This window comes from Cygnus olor, chromosome 1 (genome assembly GCF_009769625.2).
Source record: "Cygnus olor isolate bCygOlo1 chromosome 1, bCygOlo1.pri.v2, whole genome shotgun sequence".
Lineage (NCBI taxonomy): Eukaryota > Metazoa > Chordata > Aves > Anseriformes > Anatidae > Cygnus > Cygnus olor.
The window spans coordinates 140707167-140733018 of NC_049169.1; the positions used below are offsets into that span (position 1 = coordinate 140707167).

Sequence of the window (25852 nt, forward strand, 5' to 3'; positions counted from 1 at the left end):
GTTGGCATAAGCCAAAGACTGGGAAGAAAAAAAAAAAGAAAAAAAAAGGAAAAATAAAAATAACCCACATGGGTGGAACTTGATCTGAAAGGACATCAGAAATGTTTCTTGGCCAGGCAGGACCATAACAGTATGGAGATACACACACATGCACAAGCATATGTAACATTTTGTGTGTAATCCATTTCTTGTAGAAGAACTTCACAGATTGTAAAATAAACAATATGGGAAAGATAAGTGCAGGGAGATCCAGGAGACATCAGTACAAGGAAACAGCTGTGTGCTTAAAAAAAAAAAGAAAAATATTCATTCCCATTATGAAATGAGAGTCCCAAATCTTAAGTTTTTCTGGCAGTTATTTCTCTGGAAGTGCTACATCCAGATGCATGTGCATCATTCCTTGCATCATACAGATGTGCTTTTCCCAAACTTTATTTTTGTTAGATTACTTTTGTGGGGCAAAGCTTGTAGGTGCTTTCCTTATCTTTTTACTTGCTCATATGTGTGGCCTCTGCCTGTTCGGTCATGGAGAACTGTTGCCCTCCCCAAAATTTTCCTTCAATCATTTCTCTGAACAGATCTCAACACCTTCAGTTTATGGAGTAAAATGATGAATTTTAGCAGGGAGATGTGCCTGAGACCTGAGAGCTGACTTTTGGGGCATTTATGGAAAAACAGCCAGGATGTAAATTAATTTATGCAAAATTAATTTGCACATGCCCTGTAAAGTTTTGTAGAAATTTAAGGTTTAACTTGCTGTTGATTTTCTTATACATGGTAGATCTTTAACAGGCTCTCTATGGGGTAGCTGCACTAAACCCATGATTCTCTGGAGACATGCAGGACTTTTGACCTCACGAAAGGTGGGCTAGTTAAAACATTAGATCTGAACCTGCTACAAACTCACTTTTTTGTCCTTCAGGAAATGTCCACTTTTTGGAATTCATTTTTGTTCTGAACTGGGGGTCAGACACTGAGGTGTAGACTTTGTCCCACTGGCGATGTTAATTTTATTTTAATGCCCCTTTACAAAATATCAACAGTGTGGCATTGCCTGCAGAATGAAATTTTAGAAAGTGTCCTTCAGTCCATCTGAGAAAAGAAGGTATGATCTATTTGAAACATTTTAATACCAAATTTAAATTAATGTAATTAAAAATTAAAGAAAAGATAGAGCTCCAAATCAAGAAGTCATTAAAACAAAATATTGAAATGTTTCACTCTGGTAATTTTTGACTTTAAAAAATGTTTTCTCCAAACAAAAATTAAGATAGGATGCACACATACACATGCAGACACTTTTCAGTACTGACAAACGGACAGGGTCAATATGGGAAATGACTAAGTACACAAAACATCTGACCAGATCAGAGTTTGAAATGGCCTCTTTTTTCTCGATGACTAATGGGACTGGACCTTCACGGGTGAAGTGCTTCCCCATCAGCAGTGCTTCCCCCTACTTTAAGCAGGCTGGGTGTCAGGGAGCTGGGGCACACTGCTGTCCCCCCGTGCCACTCACTGGCCTTGGTAATGCTGTCCAGTTCAATGGCCAAGAGCCCTCGTAGCTCACAGAGTGTGCAAGCAAGCAGGACTGGGCAGTGCATGGTTATGCCAAGGAAAAAGAAATGAAGAGACTGCCAAGGAAGCTGGATTTTCTGTTGTTCCTGTTTTTTGAAAGCTTTGCTTTGCAATCACGCTGTTCTTTTCTACTGATTTAGACTGCCAGTGGCCACAGTCTTGATAGAGTATTTTCCTGTGCTCCGCACTGCTGTGATAGGAGCTGTTTCATTTTTACTACAAGGAATTGCTGCTATTTCCTTAGATACCGAGATGTGCAGGAGGGAGATGGGGATGAACGGCTGAATTCTGCTCAAGCTCTGTGTCAGAAAGTGTTGCACTAATTAAAGTTATTAAAGCCATCTAATTTACAGTCACTGTTAATAAACTGTTGCCCTTAATATGCTCATTCTCTTTTTGAAACAGTCTTCATATTTATAATGGGGATTATTTTTCCTACCATGGGATCTTGAAACATTGCTCTTGCTTCAAAAGGGAAGAGGAGAAAGGTTAACAAAGTTTTTATTCCAAGAAAAGAAAAGAGGAATAAAGAGCAAGCGATGAAAGCCATTTGCTTGAATGTAAGTATCCGTGTATACTAACTGGGGGTCTCACTGTAACTGGAATGTCATCATGCCCCAGTCTTGTACCAGGAACTGGGAGATATTCCATCAAATTGAAGAAGATGAATCAAAAATATCAACAAAGAGAGAGAAATGTAGAATCGAAAATTAGAATAAACTTTCCATGCACACTAGAGAGGAGAAGCTAATTGGCCAAGAGTGCCTTTTATTCACAGTGAGCAACACTCGCTCAGATCAGCCTGCTCAGCAGCTCACCCACAACTGGGGCAGGACAGCAGCTTTTGGAGACCAGAGCCTCTGAGAAGGAAAACTGCAGAGGAGTTAATGAAGCCTCAGTCCAGAGTACCACCAGCCTTAGGCTGTGCTGGCCCTACATGCAGACCCGAGGAGCCAACGGCCAAGGATGTCCAGGCCAGCATCTAGGTGAAAATGGATTTACTGTGGTTGTAGAAGTAAAGGCACTCACTCAATTATATTTTTACTTTTTAAATATGAGGAATGTAGGAACTGAACTAAGTATGGCAATCCCAGCGTCAGGAAGTGAGGTGATGCTGAGGGGCCACAGTCTGGATTGCTGCTGGGGGCTTCTCTTGAACTTAGGCAACCAGTTTAGATGGGATTTAGAAGTGGTGGGTCTAGCCATAAGTGGAGAGGTTAGGGTAGGATTCTTCACACTGACGAGATGGTCTGAGTTCAAGTTCACATCACAAAAAAATCAAGAGACTGAAAGGACAAGAACCTTTCTGAAACCTCTTCACCCTCCCCACCCCTGAGGGCCATCAAACAATCAGTTACTGGAGCTGCACTGGTAACATTTCATCTAATAAAAGATGCTTGGGAGCCTCAAATGAAACCTACTGGCAGATCGGTGGAACAATTTTACAGGCTTTTACATTATATTCATAAAAAAGAAAAAAAAACTAAACACATCAGAATTACACTGTGACCCAGCAACAATAAAAGGGAGCTGTAATGGAGAAGAACTGCATTGTTCTATTAATAAAATATAAAGGTTTTATTGTTATTGGGAAAGATTGATTGTATCAAATCAATACCATGTCACAGTATATTAATGTTTTTCTTCACTAATGAAAAAATAGGGGCTGATGTGATTACACTTTCTTGCTACTCATCTGAAGAATATATTGGGATGATAGTAATGAAGATTGCAACTTGCAGTTTTAATCCTTTCTACGTGCTCAGTCCTGGGAGGTGCTGAGCAAGTGACCTGAAGGCAACTGGCATCCAGCAAAATGCTGTCGACAACCCCTTGCATGGATTCCACAGACCCCCTTCCCATCCGAAAACTAGAAAGAGCCAGCAGGGTCCTCTGGAAATGCCTTCAGCTTATTACATTTTCTACAGCACTATATGCATACTCTGAGTGTATTAACTGACAAGTTGTTTGACACAGCTGTCTATCTGTTGCAAAATTTCCATTATGGACCCCAGAGTGATTGGGGTTTGCAGCAAGTAAGGCTTTTTTTGTAAATATAAGGGCTTCTCCCCTTAGCCCACGTGGTGCTTCCACAGCAGCCCCAAGGAGCCCGCCCTGTGTGTGATAGAGATCAGTTTGGCTCCCCATTAGATGCCCATCCTCCCTGCTACACGGATGGCCAATTAGTGTCAGCTGGAATGCACTATTTTTAGTGATGTGGCCGCTTGTCCACTAGGACCTGGACCGAGATCAATAGACTGCATTTAGTGTATTGTCTGTGTTCATTTGGGGAGACTATATAACATCTGTAAAGCAGCAACAGTTGGAAAAACAAGTATTGTGAAAATGTTAATCTTTTTGTGACATTTTAATATGAATATACCATCATTTAGCATAATATTCAATAAATTAAAGGGATTATTTTGCCAAGAGATCCTTTAAAATGTTAATTAACAATAAATCAATAAAAACTATTCAACATGAAAATCAATTACATCCCTGTTTACATTATTTAACTCCAAACATTTCTGTTTTGTGTGCTTGTAATTAGCAAGCTATAAAAGATGCCATAAATAGGCGCATAATGAGAGGAACTGTTTATAAATGATAATTGGTATTCATTCCCACTGAGCTAAAGGTTATGTGATTACAAACTATCATGCAGAAAGGGTTAATCCTCTTACATATATATGGATTTACAGTACAGAGCTCTGCAGAAATCTCTCCCACAAAAGACCCCTGGTAGAAGAAAGCCCCAGATGAGGGCTTGATGGGAAGAGCAACATCTATCAGGTGTTTGTTAAAGCCTGTTTACATACATCTAGAAATGGCTCATGGGGAAAAAACCTATCCTTTGGGCGGTGGTGGTGGGGATAAGAAGCAGAATCTGGCATGAGGAAATCAATGTTGATAAAACATCATTATGTGAACAATACCTGTTCTAAGTCAAAAAGATAGAGATTAACATAGAAATGCTATTAAAAATCAGGGTGCATATCTGCTTAATAAAACTGAGGACAGAACAAAGGAAACAAGGGAGTTTTCTGCCAAGGTGGGGAACAAAGATGATGCTTCACCCACTACCTCAGTCAAAGACAGGGCCAGGAAAGGTCTGGCTTTCACTGAGGGCTAAAATAGGATTACAGAATCTTCAAGAGGCAGCCCAGAGTCCAAAACACTGAGCAGCAGCCTGTATCTCCAGAAGGTAACACCAGACTTTAGCTCATGATCAACTGCTACACTGAGAGAAAAGGTTTGTTTCCATTTATGCCTATTGCTGAAAACTGCGTTTTCAGTTTTGGAGACTGAGACCCTGATCTACTCTAATAGGGAAAAGCCTCTATGGCCAGGAGACCAGAGTAACTTTTGGCTTTCTACCAAAGCTTTTTGCTAGTCCAAGGATGTCACTGACATCTGAGAATCAGACAGTTTTGGCTTTGACACTGTCTCCTTCCCAGTAAAAAAAAAAAAGCTCATCCTTTCAAGACAAATGTTTTGGTGAGGGCAGCAACCATCAAGAACCCTTGGCAGAGCAGGTCTGAAGTACATGCAGAGCACTGAGCATCTGGCCATGAAGGCAGCAGAGTTAAACAACCTGTGCTAATCCAGAGAGAAACCGCTTTTTCTGCCTTGTCTGGGCAAAATTCACATATATTTCCTTTCTTTTTTTGGTCTGTGACTTGAAGTGAATGAGTTTCAGCATGAAACACTTACATTGCATTGCTTTCCTTGTTCTACACAAAATATAATTGTTTCATGGAAAACATGGATCAGGATTGGGAGTTTAAAAAAAAACAAAAAAAAAATCTGTTATTTGTAAGGAACAGTGATATGCAATGGTTTGAGAATCACAGCTCAGTCTCATTGATAAGGCAGCAAAAACATGTTCTGGTCATGGTAATTATGACCTGGACACCTATTTGCCCATGAAGGATGTAATTTGCTACTAGATACCCAAAGATTTATCAGTGAAGATGAGCAATGAAATGCATCTGCATCTTTAAAGCAGTCCCTTGACACCTCTGGTCCACTCAGGTGATTCTCAGCGTGGAAGTTGACAAATAGCACAATTCTCCAAGCTGCAGAGAAAATCTCAGCAGAGCTTTATTGTGCTCTCAGCATTCCTGAAAGTTGAAAGAAAAACCCAGCCATACCGTGATCCCTGACAAACTGATGGGAACACACTCACTGCACAGCTACTGAAAAATAGTACTCTCTAAAGGTTTTGCAGAGTTAATAGGACACGTGAAATTTCAAATAAAAATGTCAGTGCTGTAAGGTCTCACGGCTCAGATGTTCCAGTTCCTTTCTGTTAAGAAAGTGTGTGATACCATGAATATATCATGACAAATATACATATATATGTATGTATACACCATACAAAATCCTTTGAAAAAAATGTTTCTTGAAAATGACCAAACCAACCAAGCCAGTCTCCGATCTTATCGACTGTAGCCTTGACATGGGAATCAACAAATTCAGCATATCTATAAAGTTGCATTGTAGACAAATACCTTCCACTCTTTTGTTTGTTCGTTTTGTTTTCCTTGCCCCTCCTCTTCAAATCCCACAGAAAGACTTCTTTTCCCACCAAATCACTGCAAGCCCACACTGGTTCTCTTCAGGAAGGGACAAAAGCCCTTTGACCAGCTTGGCAAGAACCAGGCAGCACTGTGCTGCCTTGCAGAGGACTTGTCTCCAGAACTCAGGATACTTCCACATCCCTAAAACCATCCGCCCCAAGGAGTGGCAGCTGCCCAGCACTCATCCCTGTTTTCCTGTGGGCTCCATGCCCACACCCTACGATTTGGGCAATCAGAAGACCAGAAGCAGGAGCACAAATTATATCACAAGCATGGGGAAGCTTGTAGGCAGCTCCCAACTAGTCGTATGCTACTAGTTCACATTTTTTGATGAGTGCCACACTGGTTCCTCAGACTTGGAGGACAAAGGTTATCTTAAAATTAACTTAGTCCTCTCTCTTTGGGCTTTCACTTTTCTCTTATTTCCATATATTCTCAAGCTGGCATTCCTTTTAAAGTGTATATTGCATCTGAAGGTCACAATGCTTCTGGCTTTCCCTTTGCTTGTGGCTGTTACAAGTAACAATGAAATACAGAAAGAAAGAAGAAGGAAAAACTGGCCTCACTTTTTTTTCCAGTTTTTGTGTCTTTGGAAGAGTTTGCCTACCCTTCCAGTAGAAATTTGTCAGTCCCCGTCTGTTTGCAGAGAGCTCTCCCACACAGCTAAAGGTTAATGGAGAATCATTTATAAACCCCAGAAATACAAAACTATACGACACACAACTATTGGCCATGTAAGTCAGGGGCAGTAAATATTTATCACTGTCACATTAATGGTTTTCTTTATAATACAGAAAACTAGCAATAAGGCAATTTATAGTAGTAGAGTGCCATAGGAGCAGGACTGGTGCAAGGACTGAAATGCCCTGTCTGGCACCTACAGACAACTACTCTCTTCACAGTATTACTGCCAAAAAATAATTTTAAATCCTGTATGCAACAGCATTTGCATGCACGCAACACACAACACAGTGGTAGAAAATAAAAGAGAGAAAAGAGCAGTGATGGTATGGGTTAATTTTTATTGGGTTGCAGACAACAATCAGTGCTACATTGCACTAGAGGGGTCTGTGAATTTTCTTGGAAAGGCTAGGTTGCTCTTAGGTTTGATTTGATTTTGATTTCCAAAGCTTTCATTGTTTATATTCAAAAAAGTGAGCTGGCTCTTGAATTTTTATTTATTTATTTATTTGTTTGTTTATTTTGAACAGCTGAGGTGATCCTTCATTTAAGAACTGGCTATATACTGTCTCTAGAGGAAGAACTGTTCAGTGTAGCCCTATTTAATTTTAAATGGAAGCTGAATGGAGAAAAAATCTGCAATACTGCTCCAGCTCACAAAAATTTCCATATAGGTCAAGTGCAACAAATCTGCATTTTTTTAAGCAGCAGGGGCAGATCTCTGTCCCTCTAAAATTGGAAAGTCTTGTGGCACCCCAAATTATAACAACACGTGCAAAAACGTGAGTACAGTAGGAAAGCCTTTGAGCCAAGAAGCCACAAGCTTCACTGTTGTTAAGTGATCTTGATGAATTTATCTCAGTGGCTTTTATTCATGTTTCAGGATGTTGAATCCTTTAAACTTGTTAGTATTTTCCTTTTTATTGTTCTCTGCTGCCTTTCACTGTTTTATTTTATTCTTTTGTTCCCCGACATAACTGAAGGTAACTGAAGTTCTGGGTCTATTACCCTCCATCTCTTTGATCTTGCAGTGGGTATCTACAAAGAAGTTATTTGTTCTCAACACATTAAACCCTTCTGTGTAGCTTTTTACAAATTCTGTTATGCAACGTTGATAGGGCCTGGAATGAGTTGTCAGCTACCAAAAGGCAGGGGAGCACAAAGACCTCTCAAAAAGCCAAGATATGAATGGTGTCATCTTTCTGTTTCACTTTCAAACGTGGCTCATACAGGTTTGCTGAATAGGAGTCATTTGACAGCAGACATCTGAATGTGTATTGCAGACTCCAGCACACCTTTGTAAGAACTTTAAATATCTTAGTTGAGTCCTGAGGATCAAAGCTTCCTATGTAATAAACCTATCATGGGTTACCCAGGGAGATTTTCTGTATCAGTAACAATGGCAGCTGATTTGCCTCACATAACAAGCTACCGATGGATATAGAAGGGTTGTGATCAATATTTTAACTAGCAAGAATAGAAATCTATCTGGAACTCAGGAATTATGTTAGGGTCTCATAATTTACTTTACAAACCATCTGCTATAATTTTAAGATGTACATGCATCAAGTGCTGTTTGAAATACAGAAAATCTTGATTTTTTTTTTCTCAAATCGGAATAGTAGAATAATAAGTAGAATTGGCAGCATAAATGAATACAATGCATAAAACACAGAAAGCCCTTGGCTGTTTTTTGTATACAGCATTAGAAACAGAGAAACACACATTGTTTCACAGCAATCTGCATTAAATATATTTGTTGTGGGTTTGAAATACTCCAAACTATTTGTTTTGGATGAGAGAGGATGCTGTGCATTTGTGATATATGATACCACATTGTCATCAATTGTCATGCTTTGTTTATGGGACTGAGTAATTTGTAATCATCAGATTACTATGTTTAGTCTACGCTCTGGTTTTTAAAGAATGCACATTAAAGAGATCAAGCCGTTGTATCTTTACTTGTTTGTTTGTTGAAGAAATGATGAGTGGCTCATTCCCCTGAGAATTAACTCTTGGTGAAGCGTTCAGAGCTTTAGGTGCCAGTTGTTTTTTGGGAAGAGAAAAGGGCAAAGGATCCTCTTAGCCTTAAGCCTGTGGACCTATGTCACCATGCAGGGACATTGGGTAATAACACATGATGATAATGTAGAAGGAAAAAGCTGTGCATACTCTAAGGGATTCCTTTGACTTTCTGGCTCCATTTCCCCCGGCGTACTTCCAACAGTATTTCCTGCACGTTTTATCTGCAGATGTAATTCTAAGTCCCCAGCAGCCCAGCAAAATAGTGGGGCAGGTAAAGGGTGAGGAAAATGCACAGTATCATGGATGCTCCTGTACTGTTTGCAGCAATACATACTTAGTGAAGAACAGAGAGGAATGTTTTTGGCAAACTGGCTTTTTTTATGATCCCATTTCTGCCGCAGAAACACAGCTATGAAACCAGATACGGTAGCAAGCACTGCATGCAAGGATTTTTGGCTGTTTCTGTGCATGGAGAGGCACAGCCCTGGCAGTCAATAGCTGGCCCATCTCTGTTAACTCTGCTGTAGGGCTGCAGGAAAAATCCACACTAAAGAGCAGTACCCAGCTGATTTAAATTTTGTATACATTTATGCTATAAACACAACAGGATTTTAAATACCTGCAGAAGGGAATTCAGTCAAAAACTATGGGCAGAATGCCTGCAGCTCTTAATCCATGGAGATTAAGTCATCGTGCAGTCACTACCCAAGTTACCTTGTTGATGGCACTGTACAGAAACTCAAGACACAAGGAAATAATGGGATTCCTCATTCCTAGAAAATAATTCCTAAATCAAACTTCTGCCTTTGCAAAAGCATGTTGTTGGTTCATTTGCTACCCAGAATGTCTGTACCTCTGAGCTAAAAAAGAAAAACCAGCACGAATGAGACAGGAGCCAAGCTTACATTTCCATCCTTATCTCTCTCTACCGATGCTCTCTCGGAGGTCCCTGCTTGCAGAGCAGCTGCTAAATTGCTACAGTTTACAGTCTGGAATATTAAAATAAACTAGCACTGATTTTGGCAATTTGCAGTTTTGCAGTTGCTGCTGCTGCATAAACAGTCGGTGGATCCCTACAGCAGAGGCAGGAACCCTTCATCTGTGCCCACTCGCGAGTCAGGCCTCCCTGTGGGTACAAGCACGAACGGTAGCAAGTGCACCATGAGCATACCCAGAGTAACCTACTACCTATGCCTGAACGCAGTCCAGAGATTGATCAAGGTTACTAACACCAAAGACGTGATTTGTGAAAGTGGCATGTCCTGCCATGTGATGGCTGAAAAGGATTAATTGGGGTTGTCTGGATTTAAAATAGTCTGCAACAATCTGTACTTTGCACACATGCACATTACCATGAAGGCCTGTATAGCACTTTACAAGCACACAAACAGAAATACATACGTAAATGTATGTGTATGTAGTATAGTACATGTAGATATGTAGTGACATTTACAAGTTTAAATATGTGATACGGCTACTATTCTATATGGGCACTACTATATATTTTTAGGAAGGATAACAAAGAGGACATTTTGCAGTCTAAAGAGCTGTCTAAAAATACTTATTTTCAGTGGGCAGAATGTAATTCCACCAGGATATAAGGGTATCAACAACAACAACAAAAAATCCCTTTAAAAACACCTTAAATACCTACAATGGGTATTCTGAAAATAACCAGGCCTGTCTGCATGAGACCTGCTCTTCCAGGTCAAGACAGCAGACTTTAAGCTGGTTTCTCAGATGCAGACCTTTACAGGCTGGGGAACAGCACATGGTACACACTAGACCAAGTCTTGAGTGCTTTGGGTCTGGCCGCGGGGTATGACCACAGGGGGACTCATAGCAGCTCTCCAAACTGCAGGCTGCAGTTTGTGCCATGACATACCTCTAGCACACTTTTGTAAGGGAACTGAGCCAAATCGTTGTGTTTGCCCACTGATTACAGGGACAGATGCCACAGGGTTATGAAACGTTACGAAGGTAATTTTCTCCTATATATGATTGTCCACAAAATATGAAGTGCCAAAAATCTAAGGAAAATATCGGTGGTGGACTAGAAATTCCCTTAGAAATCAAAATGATCATTAAATTGGGATCCCACCTTTTAGATGATCGGTACCATGCAAAAATCAACATGAGAGTCTGCAGGATTAGATGTAAGGAAATAATTTTTCCTGCCTTCTGCAACCTGTTTTATTGTCAGCTGGACTTCTTGCAAGGAGATGAGAATGGATTTGGGAAGGGGAATGACCACAAGATAAAACATTCCCACCTCACAATATAATGAACAAAGCAAAACTGTGTCATCTTGCTTTACACGCACTCACAAAAAGCTACCCGAGCAACTGGAGCACTCCCTCAGCAAGGCAAATGAAACCCTTGACTTATTCCACCCTTAAGGCTGGATATCACTACCGCTGAGCAGATCTACTGCAGGAAGTGTGGAAGAGGGAATAACAGTGAAATTACAGTTTGCGCACAATAAATTTCTTATTCCTAATGTTTGGTGAAAAAGCGATGTGTTTTCTAAGACAAACTATAGAAATGCAATTATTATAATAGTGTATAATTTACCAAAATATTTTGACATTTTTCCAGAGATAGTCTGTTTTCCAGTATTTGCATACCTTTGACTCTAGAGTATAGGCATGCCTAAGCACTGAAGAAGGAAAGACAGCAAGTAATTATTTACTGATTAAGGAGTGGATTGGCTTGAGGTTTGAAATATGAGCATTCTTATTTCATCCTCATCCTTCCAGAGGAGGAAGGAAGAGAAATGAATGTTTTCAAATTGTAGAGATTCCTAATTCATGATGTTAATGCCATAAATTCCTCCTCTTTGCTCTTTTGACTTACTGCTGTCTCCTGATACGTCCAGGTCAGCCACGCTCAATTCCCATTTACTTTGTTGGGGTGGTAAAGGTTACACAACTCAAATTTTTTCCATCTCTAAGAGAGATGAATCCAAACTGAGCTAATTTGTATACAGCTGCAGGCAATATAAACATGGCTGGTTAGAATTCTTTATATAGGATAAGCCTTTGTACTCCATACTTCATGGAAGTTAATAAGTAGGTGTCAAACTCTGAATTAAAATTCCCAGAAGAGGACACAGCACAAAGGACAATAAAAATGATTTTTAAATAATCATAGGGATAAATAGCATCCACTTCTGACAAATGTAAGTGCTGGCATAAAATGTTATTAGGCTACAGAGATTTTCTTTTGTTCAGGAAGTATGTTTTATTCTCCAGCAGTGTCATTCATCATCCTAATGAGCCCTCAAAATGTAAATTAAATAGCAAAGACTGATTCATTCAAAAACATCTTTGTGCTGTGTGTTAAACCATTTTTCTACTTTTATCCTTATATATCGGTTCATTCTTTCATTGCAAAATAACCCCTCAGCCCTTGTATACTTTAATGGCCAAGTTCAAGCAAAGCATATTTTCAGTAAACAGTGTTTATTCATTGCTGCTTTTGATGCACTAATTTAAAAAAAAACAAAACAAAAACCTCATTTAAAGATGTTGTGCCCCTTAAATTATATTTGATCCGGAAAATCTCAGAAACCTGTGCATGCATGTGGTTTTTGTTTTACACAGCGTCACTTAATCCAGGGAAAGCCCTCAATGGGAAAAGATTAGGAGAAATTTCAAGCAGCTCTAATTTACTGAACTGCATACATTAACAACTAAGTAAACACCATATTTTTTGGTAATGGCAGAAAAAAAGAACCCAGGGTCATGAGCTAAATTAGCTCAGATTTCTTGTTATCTGTTGATACGGACATTACACATTCTTACCAAGAATGTAGCAAAGAGGTTTCATACTTGACCTGAATTTATGCATGAACACACACACAAGAGCAACAAGGAACAGGGCTTCTCTGGAGCCAGTCCAAACAAAAATATAACAGGAATGGGAAAAAAAAGAAAAGAAAAAAAAAAAAAAGCATGTCTGTTGTTGCTGTGATTAATCTTCAGTTGTCTAGTTATCTGCCTCTTTCTTTCTCTTCCTCTTTATCCAATGTTTCTGTAAATCATCTCCAGATTATTTTATCTATATATGTTCGTGTGTACATAAAATGAAGATGAAAATATTAACAGAGGAAGTAAAGTTTGCCTGATGACAAGAATGCTGTTATTAAACTGTATATGGAAGATTTAAAAGCCAGAATCTTCAGAATAAATTACCATAAAATCTCAACATTCAATGACATTATGCTTTTATGAGGTCAAAATATTGGAGAGAGACACCAGGGGTTACAATGAAACCATCCAGCTGTGAAAGAGGTAAGTACATGTGTGGTGCCTGGCTGCCAAGCATCCAAAAAATGCCCCTAGACCAATACTTCTACAGCAAACCCAGAGAGAGATGAGTGATGCATTGGTGTTATTGAGTTAGGAGAACCTAAAGACAGTTAAGTGTTGCAACTTTTAGCTAGAATATCTCTGATGACAGGTGACCTTTTGAAGAGTTTCTCCTAAAAAAGTTAAAATAATGATTTATGGAAGTTCAGTGATGGCTCCACACTGCACTGTTAAAGAGACCACATATGTAATTAGGTTAAACTCCACTAAGCAGAAAGAAGAAAAAAAATCAGGTTTATAGTACGAAATATTATCACTTAAGAAAATTAAGCATCATGAACCCTAGATGAGAGAACTTAATAAACCATCTATCATTTATCTCTGAGTGCTGATTCAGAAATCAGACTGGCATTCATAACTGCAGTGACTGATTAAAATAAATGCGTACAGTATAGTAGTTTATAAATGAAGACAGTAATTTACAAATTAAGGACAGACTTTATGCCCACAGAATAAGTTTCTGGAGCTGAAAATACATTTGAAGACACTTCAAATACACTCAACTTGTAGAAGAGAGTCATAAGAAACAGAAGCAGAATTTATGCTCTGTGTGACTAGTCTTCAAGCACAGAGGAGCTGCTAGATGAAAGGTCTGCCTTCTCCATCTTTGTGCACATACAGGTATAGTGCACATACTAGGTACACTGTCTGTATTTCTATTGAGTTTCCTTTTCATAAACACATATGTATTTCAGTAACTAGTTTTACCTCATTTTTTACACTACAATTGAAACATGGATTCACGGATCCTATGTATTGCTGCAAATGAGTCTGTTCAGTTGGTTGTCCAAAAGTAAAGCACGAAGAAGGAATAGAGGCTCCAGAAAATCTCCCTGTTTGATCTTAGGTCAACCAAGAAGTCAGAAAAAAGAAAGTAAGCAATGGAAACTCTTAATTCTGACTCTCTTTTTTTTTTTTTTTTCCCCTGTAGCAACCAGAAAATAGTGAGATAATGCATTTCATCATAGAACAGTACAAATTCACTATTTAAATGTTCATCCTCAGATCCACAATTTTAATTGCATACATAGAAATGAACAGGGTTAGGTTTTGCAGCTTATTATTTTTTTATCAATTTCCATTTGATTTTTTAAAATATAACAGAAATAACAACAAAGGAAAAGCTAACATGACCAATCTGCCCTGGAGTCTTTCTGGCTTTTCTCAGCATGAATGAAGCCTTGATGGTTCCTGCAGTGGATTGAGAGGCTGCCTGAAGGTTAGCCATCAGTGCTGCACAGAAGTTGCAACCTCTGCTCTTCCTTGGCACCTGCAGCCAGTGAAAACATACCCCTAAATAAATCTATCATCTGGGCCCCAGGTAAGGTGCTGACAGTGGATTGTTTCGCTTCCTACCTTACACTTCCCAAAGTGAGGTAGAATGCTGGAAGCTTGTCACTAAATTTGAAATAATGTTTGAATTTGTTAATTCAGGCATGTACAAAATCATAGTCCACAGCTATGAAGAAGCCTTCAGCTGCCAGCCACATACCTCTCATGCCAGCTACAACAAGGAAAGGCCGATGATGGCTTGTATTACCCTTGAGTGGCCATTGCCACCACTGCTAGATGGCCAGCTGAAACCTTACAATGCCACATTTCCCATGGTGAGATGAAGACCAGCAGCAGCAATGAAGCGCCAGGGCTGAGGAGCCATCACCAATTGCTCCAAATTAAGGAGGAGGACAAAATCAGAAGTAATCTTGTTGGACTAGTCAATTGGTTGATGACACCCACCCTCGAACCTCTGTCAACCCTGGTTTATCTCCAGTTGCTTCCTCAGCATTGAGACTATCAGCGTTTAACAAGACATCTACACGAGGACACCGCGTAGGGATTGGCAATCGTCAAATCACTTCAGGCTTCAGTAGTCCTCCAAGATCAACAGTGACAGGCACACAGATCTTTTTAAGGAAATGACAGGACAGGAGGCTGATGGCATTTGGTTGGCAAGAGGGCCACATCCTTGTGGGATTTATCTCAGAGGCAATGTTGACAACAATAATGATGGAAGTGAAAAAGACCAAAGCATGAAGGAAGTAGTAGGATTAAGCTCATTCTGTGTAAAATGTTCTCATTTCCCTTGAGCACATGAATCCTGTTCTTTGGCTATTTTCATTTGCTGCTGCTTGCTACATGAGAGCTATTTGGGAGCCTGACTCTGGCAGCATTAGCTACGGCTCCTCCATTCACTCAAGGGTTTTTTTAGACAGTACAGGCTCAAAAATGACTAGTACTGAAAAAAATGGGGAGAAAAGAGAGCAAGTGAGAAGAAAAAAAAATATGTAGTGTAGTTTAGCAGTTTTTGCTACATTGGAAGTTGCAAACATTCTCCAGATATCCTTGTAGAACACAAATGAGGAGTTAGAAGCAAAACCTAACAGGAATGTGTAAGACATGCTGAAGAAGAAAAAGACTTCTGAGAGTACTGCAAGATGCAAATGGATATCAGAGCCATCACACTCATTTTTCCTCAGTGCTCTTTGTCCTAGACTTAAAATTTTAGAAATAAAATGAGTGCTCACAGGATTAAAAAGAGATGTAGTGTTTCAAATAATATGTATGCAGTCAATTCAGTGATAAATTTTATCTGATAATATATTCCTTGAAATAATTTTACTATGTTTTCTGTCTATACATGCCATTTACACTGTGTCTATTCTGCATTTATCAAGGATTGTTAGATAAGTTGAACACTAGTACTATCACATATTTGTATGCTTGTACGATACAGCAAATGTGTACCTAATGGTTCCTAGTTCAGCCAAAAATATGCTGCATTATTTGAGAAATAGCACAAGACTATATAATGAAATACCCAATTACAATGCATAAATCTAATGAGAAAGAAATTAAGATTGCAATTCAGATAGCTATTACCAAAACTGAGATACTTTTAAATCTAAAATTTACTTTACTTTAAATATGAGTAAACAAATAAAGGAAACTGCTGCATCTCTAGTGGATGCTGTAACACAGATTAATTCCTTGGAGATACTGCAATAAGGAAAGAGATCTTGTGGGCCATTTCAGCAGAGATGCACCATCGTGCATAGTGGCAGGGACAGAAGCAGGAGACACGGTGTCCCTGCCAGAGCAGAGCTTTCAGCCCATCGGGGACAAGGCTGGAGAGAGGGTAGGAACAGATTTAACAGTGGATTTGAAGGGGAAAAGGAGAAATGTAAATTTGACCTGGTAGACAAGAAATGGGATGACATAGCCAGCAGGGAAGGTGATCTTTGTGGGAGGGTTTTGCAAGGGCAGACTGAGAAGACCTTGTCAAGAGCCGGGAGATGAGATGCACCATGCCAAGAAACAGGCAGGGCTAGACATGCTTTGTAAAGGCAGGATCATTAAAAAGCACGGATGAAAGAGAAGCAGTCGCTGGTCTCACTCCTAGGTGCACAGGATGAGAGGAAGGGGAGTCAGGTCAGTGCTGTGATACCTCCAGCTGAAGTGCATTGGAAACCTTGGATTTCTGCTGGCTGGCTTCCACTTACTGACTGACAGATTGCCCAGGTTTCTGCAAACTAGTTAGAGGATTTAATAAAAAGCATTGCTTTGCCACAGAGTCATTAGCACACCGAGTCATTAATATCCCCACCCCCATTGAATTACAGGTCATTCACTGAGCAATTCCATTTTCTCCCAGGCATGACAGCACTCGTGGCAGAATCTGGCCCTTTTTAACATAACGCTGATAAGAGCAGAGGCATTTCTAATGTTGGCTGTGACCCAGTCTTACAGTCATGCTCATATGTTCGTTCATTTCGTTAAAGGTGATACATGAAATCACTTAGTGTGCTTGACTCCTTTAAATACTTTGACAGAGAGTTAGGTAAATTATGGCTTGATTTCTGTATAAGCAACAGCCATAGGGTTATTTTAATAGACACATTCAAGTGTATTAAATGCATATGCATGCAATTAAAAGTAATTGTTTTACAAATTTAATTATATGACTCTCACATCAATTATTTTGCATTAAAAACAGGCAAGTGAATAAACAAAATGGTATCAAATCACCTACTGTCAGAAGATTGTGAAAAACAATCTGTACAGGGGCTTATAACAATACAGTCTGCATTCTTAATAAAATTATACGTTGGTTTGAGGGCCACTTTCTTCTTCAGTGCACATAGTCAAGTCTTCTGGAATTCATGACCGCTCAGAGCCTTTAATGAAAGCTGAACACATTAGTTAGAATAACCTAATCGCTCTGTCTTTGACGATAAGCTCAGTTTTTCTTACTCATTCCCACATACACTGAAATGCAGAGACTCTAGTAGTGTCATCATCATGTAAGACACTTGCTATTAAATCTATTCTCAATACAAGGTTGACCTGAGGTATGTTTCAGAAATCTTTCTCTTTGTCTGCTCTAATCCATCAGAATCCTTTCAGCTAAAACTACCACATTTATACATCAAAACTGTATTTTTTAAGTAAAGCTGTCACTTTTAAGGCATGCATCTTTTCAGGAAAATGTCAGGGATGTTATACTTGGGTGTCCTTCTGCCCAAGAGGCCAACGGAGCCTGAACAATGAAGCAAACAAGACAGCTAATCAATAGCAGTCACAGCACTATTTTTTATCCTTCAACATCTTCATTTTCAACTCGGTACACATCATTACAATAGGAAAACAGGACAGTCAATCTCCATTAGGTTCAAACACTGCATGAAAGAATTAATTTGGCTGCCATAAAAATGATGATACGACCGCATGCCCTTAAACCCTTAAAATTTATTCTAAATTTACAAAAAAATATTTGGATAGGCAGATTACCTAGATAGGTAGGCAGGGGCATATTGACTTGTTTTTTCCTGTTGGCACAATGTATTTCTTTCTGTGATTTCTCTAAGCATTGGTATACATTCTGTAATTTTTTAAGGCTTTAGTATAAAGCAATTTCACAAGTACCTGTGTAACTAATCAGATTGAAGGTTCACGATGACAATTTCTCAGAAGTAAGTCCACAACACTGAATCTCATTGCTAGCTCAAGAAATATCCTTTAAATTTGGGATTTTCAAAGTATCCAAGGGATTTAGTTGTCCATAAGCCATTCAAATATGAATGATGAGCACCAAACTCCCTTTGGCTATTTTGAAAAATCCATTTCAAGTAACTACTCATTTTCACATTTAATTTGAGTTCAAAGGAGTCAAAGTTACAATTCTCTCCCTCTTCTACTCTGACTGCTTTCAGCATCTGGCACAGAACAGTTGACCTTATGTCATTTGCACGTGTATGCATATATGCATATGAATATACATACAAGCACATACAGTCGAAATCACTGAAATGGGCTGGCATATGGCAAGAAGCATTGCTGGCACTTCAAGCACATACGCTGGCACTTTACACAGAGGGAAGGTGGTAGAAATGAAAAGCATGCAAGGACTTCTAAGTATCCCCTCCTGTACGTCTATTAAAATCCTTATATTTCCTGTATTCAAGAGAGGATGCACAGACAACAATTCAGTACAGTATAACATTTCATTATCTGACATGCTAAGCCTCATGGGGAACATGGCTCATACAGCCAGCAGCAACATAATGTTGGGTCCAGGGCTATTTTAACATAAAACTGATCAGTCTTCTAAGTTTTAATTATGATGTGATTCTGCTTGGTCAGACATGCTGATTTTGATTGAAACTGGAGAAATTCTTTCACTTATAAATAGTCCCATGTTACAAAACTTTTGCTAATTTTGAACCTACTAGTAAAGAGTGGGTTTTTTATTTGTACATTTGTTTTGAGTAGTAAGGAATCAATGCGCAGTCCATAGGCATAAACTCTGAGAAACAGACCTTAAGTAGAAGTGAAAATGAGAGGAACATTCCTTTCAGAATATTTATTCCAGATCTCCAATATATTTGGTACTTTCTGGTGGTACTTTATTTACAAATTTTAAAGTATATTTGATTTTCAACACATTCCTGAATATATGCATGTAATTGAAGACATAGGACAGGCAAATAAGACAGAACTTTTCAGTACTTTGCAAGAGCAGTATATTAGGAAAGGCCGCTGGAAAAAAAATAAAAAATAAAGGTAACATTTGGAAAGTAAAGCTCCATCATCTAGCAGCCATTCTGAATGTTTGTTTGTTTGCTTGTTTTGGCTATTTTCCCTCTGTTGTCCTTTAGAAAAATTTAAGCTTATTTTTCTCAATATTAGATTCAGCATGAAGATACTTATAGGTTAGCCCCATGTACACAGTCCAGGGCAGCTCCAGGACATTGCAATGATTGTCCATATGTTTTCAAAACTTCTTCAAAGTTATCTGCACTCAGATCTTTCTTCCATAAGGCAGTCCTCCTCTGCTAGCTATACAGTTTGAAATAGTTATTTTCTTTTTTGACATGACATATCCCTGATTATGCAAAGAGGAGGAAGCTCATCATTAATCTATGGACTACACAAAGTGTATGGAATAGCTAACCTTAAAACCATGCATCCATTTAAGTTTTCACGCATATAGAACCTTTACTTAAAACTTTTCTGGTTTTTGTACATATTCTGAAAATGTATTTTAATTATACTGTCTTCTGAAGCAAAGTGATTTTCTGGTCTACATAGATGTAATGAAGCTATGGAATTCCTTTTCTCTGGAGAAAATTAATCTTTTGCTATGTCTTAAGGAGGAGGACATGTACTTTGAGATAATTCTCTCGATGATGTTAATGATTATCAAGGGATGCAGCTGGAAATGAATGGGGAAAAAACAGAATATCTCAAATATCTTTTTTTTTTTTTTCCCATTAGATTGGTTTGTTGAACACTTTAGCACCAGGAAACAGGAAAGAGTGAAAAACCCTTGGAGGAGGTTATATTCACAAAAGATCTATACTTTACAGAAGACTCGATGAAGTATCTACCTGTTGATAGCTAAGGTTTGTGCTGGCTTTTCACACCTTTTGGTCTACTTCTTAAACATGCATGGGACCATTGAACATTTTTTGCTCTTGATAAGAACCTTGAAGAGAAATACACTTCTATCAAGGAACAATAAACATATATCATTAGTTCTTGCTGATAGCAGATTGTGTTTCTGTAAGAGCGATGCCAATGGAAGCCAGAAGAAACTTGTTAACGATAGGGACTGAATGAAGTGACAGCTGAAGGCATGAAAACCAAGTCAGAGCACTCACTATCATTTTTTTGCCTATTTGTGTGTGTGTGTATGTGTGTGTGTGAAGTTTGATTAAGACTGTTCAATATTTAAGTCTAACTATAGCTTAAATAATATTAAGGTAGTTCAGAAATGAACACACTAATCCCAGGTAGGAAATGGACTGGCAAGAAATAGTAAGTTTTCAGATTTTTAAGACTAGTTTTTTTCAGGTCTTGAATATTCTACTACTGGAAAGGTTGTTCTTCCAAGATAATTTTTCTAAGAAACTTCACCATTTTATATAAATATACAGACACATGCAATTCTGCATATGCACTTTAAATTTATATTCCATTCTTTATGTACAGATGAGTAACATGGGTATCAGTAAGAGGTCAAGATACAAAAAGTAGGAAAGCTGACATATACCTTGAGTTTTCCACCTACCCGTTTCATTCCTCTTTATCCTTGTCTGCCCAGAATGGAGAGCAGAGACACATGAAATCTTCTGAGCTATGTAGTGAATGCTAGGTCATTTTTTGCCAAATCCTGGAACAACTACCCTATAATTCAGAGCACATGAGCACGGTATGGCCAGGCTGGAAGGGACCCCGATGGTTCCCTGTGCCGCTCTGTCCACCCGGAATGACCCTATGCTTCTCAGTGCCTGCCAAACTTACATTTTCCAGACCATCTCTGTCCCAGACACTAGAATGGTTTGGGACTACCCATCACCTAAATTTTGATACAGTGGGCTCCTCTCAGTTTAGCGCAACTAAGAAAATTGTTCTCTGCTACTCTGTCCAAACACTGTTTCAGTGAGATCCCCCAAACTGGAAATTCTGTGTTGCCCTCAGGAACTCCATTGATTCTTATCTTTCTCGTGCAGTTTCTATATGTTCAAAGCTTTGGCGGATAAGAAATAAGACAGAAAGTTTTCTTCCATATGTGTGCACAATTCTTGCTAATGTTTGCAGGAGTTAGATCTGTTTATCAGCTGAAGTATGTAACCTGTTTAGTACTTTTTCGTTTTCTTTCAGGTCACTCATCTCTTCCATTCTTGTATCAAAGTAATTGGTAGCAATGCAAGACTCAGAAACATCTCAGCTGTCACACAAAGTGGATGTCAACAATATCAGTGTAAAAAAAATTACACGTTATGCTGTTTCAAACGCAGAGATAGTATGAGAAAGAACACACTGTGGTGTGCTATGCATCATTTAAACACAGACATACACTTCTGCCAAGATCCTTGTCACTGGCATTGTTAGATGTGTGCATTTTCCCCCTTTACATGTTTTAAACTTAAGGACTTTTGGTTTTGCTTTGGGGTGCATGGTATTTATTTTTATTTTTTTGAAACAAAGGTCACTTACTTAGCTACAGATAAATAAAAATTCACAAGCATTCCCAGAAAAATCAATGAAGGTACTAAAAATCTAAGTTGATAATAAATTTTTGTTCCCCCTTCACATAGCCCAGGAATGTCAGTATTTACTGGAACCACTGTAATATCAGATATTTCAGAAGGGTATTGATTTTGCCACTGAAGTGTGACTAAAGGGATAAATAAACTGCTCTTGGGGTCAATCGATCCATTTATCTTTGCTGTTATTTTATAAAAAGTCAAAGCAGCATAAACTTTGATAAATAAATGTTATCATGAAAGAAATACTATTGATATGAAGATTTTGAGTGAAAATATCTAGTCTGCCACTACTGAGCTGCAAAATTAGAGTTATATTTATGCTGCTTTGAGTACTAACAATAAGGACAAAAAAATGTTTTTTTCACCAGTGAGGCACAATTGAAAGTTTACAGTTCTGAATGCGGCCCAGCAATTTTGGATGAGTGTTACAGTATGTAAAGTTGAACATTCTACAAGATAAGAAATACTCAAAGAGTGGGGAAAGAAAAGGGAGAAGAGCCTCTATTTTTGTATTTGTAATGAATCTAAGTCACAGTTGTACTAGTTCATTTTGGTATTTTAAAAATAAAACATTTGGTAACAGCTGATGTATTTGAGTTGATAAGTAATGAGAATGCTCTGAAGTGACTTTATGTAGCTTTAATTGTAAGCAGTATAATAGCTACTTCAAGAAGTTACAACATTATTATAAAGATTACAGTGCAAAAGTCATGCAGAGTCTGCCACAATGTGATTATGATGTGAATTTAAGGTGGTAAGAGAATATTAAGACAAATATGAGGTTTGCGTAAGACATGAGAAAGTGAGAAACTATGAGTCAACTTTGTAAAGATATACATGTAAATAGAAAAATGCAACGACATCAACATAAAATGACACAGAGAAGGTTTATAAACCTTTTTGGTATCATGCTGAGGTAATAGGTGGGTATTATCTGTATGAATTAAAGTATAAAAAATAGACACCTCAGCCCATAGCCTGTCTGCTCTCCTCATAGTCAATGGACAGAAGCAGACTGGAATGATTCTTCTTCCAAGGTCTATGCATAAGAAAGACTGGATGAATCTCCCTCTGGAGATACCTGTTTTGGTCTTTTGAATCTAAATGGAGTCTTGGCTAGATGTGAACATCCACATTTTAAAGATGGCAAGGGAAAAGATATGAATCCTGTGCAACATGACAGTGATAAAAAGGATATCCTAAATTCATCAGTGTGAGAGAGCAGTAGGTAGTTGTTCAAAAATCAAAGCTGCCTTTCCTGTAGTCATTACATTAAAAAGGAAGAAAGAAAAAAAAAGGACTTACATATCTCTTTATGTCTTTAAACTTTAAGTGGTTTGAAATGGTTGCATGAGTTTGAGTAACAGTATCATTGATAAAGCTGAAACATCTTTTTTTTCTTAAAAATTCATCAGCAGACTCCTGAGAAAACCAGGGGAGAGCAGCTGAAGAAACTACCAACATTTTGCCGATGGAAAAGCACAGGGTTGCAAGAGATGCAGTGTCCTGCTCTCCCTGAAGACTGAGAATTCAGACAAGTCTCCCTTCCTAAGGCACTGCAGCTACATGAAAGAAATTGTGTGACAGGGACAGGAAGAAACAAAGAGAGGCAACTTTACAAAAACTTCGCCATGAATAGCCACGAAAGTCTACAGTGAGAGGTAGAGGTGCTTTCTTAAGAAATAAAAAGGTAAGGCGTAGAGGCTTTTGAAAGTCTGAAGGACTACAAAAGCACAGCTAGCTAAATAAAAATCTGCTGATGAGAAAAAAGGACTGTGTTAGGTGGTTAATGGAAAGAAAATGAAGGGCATGAAGAAAAGGAGAGCTAACAAAAGCTGACTGAACTTAACAAATAAGCAGATTTCCTTTTTGTTTAGCGTGTAAACTTCTATTAAATACATTTATACAGTTGAGGATTGTGCTCTTTAATCTCTAGGGATCAAACTAATTAGACATCTCAGTTGATATCTGAGAAGTACCACTGTACCCTAGTCTTGGGACACAGCCCCTTTGGCCTTCCTTGGTCCCTTCCAGCCTTGTTGTCTAAGGTGGTTCACTAAAGTGGTTCACTCTTACATAGTCATGCCACAAACACATCAGACCAATTAGAGATGTGATATCCAAGTCTCTTCTGATGACATTAGAGTTCTGCTTGTCCATCCAGCTCTTTAGATGGCCATCCAGAGCAAGAGCCTTGGGCTGTTTGCTGTTTGCCTCAGAGACCTAGGAGGAGAAAATACTGAGAGCTGTTCCCAAGGGAACTCTGTATTTTACCTCTGGCTTTGAAAAGTTAGACTAGAAATCCAAAATTACTGGAGGCTTTAACAATAACAGAGCTTTAATGAAAGCCAAGGAAAACAACTACTGCTTTTCTCTACAAAGTGACAAATTTCACCATGCAACCTCCCCTTGTGGAGCTGAGATGACTAGCAGATGACTGTCAGGTATAGGTTTTCTGCAGTGTCAGACCTCCATACATGAACTCATCTGGAGAACTCAGGAGGGGGACACGATACTCTGCTTTTTGGTAATGATTCTCAGCTAGGTTGAGGGTATGTCTCAAGTTGTCATCTTGACCCTTCTCGATGACAGGTCCTTCCAGAAAACTGCTCACATGTCTGAATCTGTCCATGTGCATAACTTCAGCTTGCAGAATCAACTAGGGCTGAGTACTAAAGAAAACCAACTATGGCCAATCCTTGCATACTCATCTTGGTTAGGCACTAACAAAGAGAAAATTAACATCAATTGGAAACACCGAGTACTTTGTTTCATTTACTGTCAGAAGAAAGAAAAGGAGACAGAAATATTGTGCACAGTATATGTGTGTTTCACTGTCTGTCCTGCCAATAACAGCTGCCAAGTGGTGATCTATTTGCTTCAGCAAAACACTAATTTTCTGACAGTAACTGGAAACAAACAGCAGAGCTATAACATTTCCCATGTTCCATCAATGATGTTCATGTATGATATACAAACATTTTTCAGTGTATCATGGTAATATATTCTATATAAATATATATATGGTATAAATTTATTTCTTTCCCCAAATTTTTTACTGCCCATTGGTTCATACATGATGACATGATATATGTTTCCTATGGCCCGGGATGCTGTTTTGGCTCACAAAGTGGACAACTATAAAACTATTCCCTTTTCGTAATACTGCTCTGTGAAGATCATATGCATGTTTGGGAAAGATGGCAAATCAGCCACACCTCTGAGGGAAAAAATCATTCCCATAACCGTTCGATGAGATACGACTTCACTGCTGTGCTTTGATATAAACCTGGCTTAACACCAACAGATTGTCAAATGCTTCTTGTTGAAAAGCTTTGAAGAAGCAGCGTGTTTCTGAGCAAAACCATAAAGGACAGGGAAGGCAACTGACTCAGAGGAAGACAGAGATTCTGTTACCGGGGGGGGAAAAAAAAAAAAAAAAGAGCCCCAGCTCTGCAGAGCTCTGCAGATGTGTGCTGGGACCATGGCAGAGAGACAATGGGTTGGGGTGAGGGCAAAAGTAGGCTCGAGTGCAATTGCCCTCTCCCAGCAATGAGCAGCAACCTTCCTCCCCGGTAAGGCAGATAGTAAATCTCTGCTGACTCCTGTGGAAGAAGGAGCAGGGGCAGTGAAGCTGCCTCTTCTGGGTTGTTTTGACATATGCTACACCCATCAGTTATTTTTAAATCATGTCATTTGACAAATCTGCTGAATTCATTCACAATTTTTGATTTGCAAGCTGAGCTGCTCTGTTACTTCCAGGAATCTATGCAAATGGTGAAATGATGCTTTCTATTTTGCTCTGTATTTTTAAATCTCTACAGGTTGTGACTCTTCTTACTTATCTGTTCTATTTGCTGGCAACTGTGTTAAAGACTGCAGTAAACAAACTAAATAATTAAGTCATCTGCTTCCTTACACTTTAAGCAATATTTTATTTAAGAGTCCAGGCAGTAAAGTATCAGTCCTGAAAACATGCCTTTGGGATTTGTTGCTTTGAACTCATTTGTAAAGTTAAGCAGATGTACAAATGCTTGAAGGATCAGAACCTAAAAAAGGT

General features: G+C 38.7%; 1 protein-coding gene across 3 annotated transcripts in view; it reads right to left on the minus strand.

Moving 5' to 3' along the window:
- The window catches only part of AFF3 (AF4/FMR2 family member 3), a 329942-nt gene that overhangs the window by 186582 nt on the left and 117508 nt on the right, over positions 1–25852 (minus strand). The gene's annotated exons all lie outside the window — the stretch shown is intronic.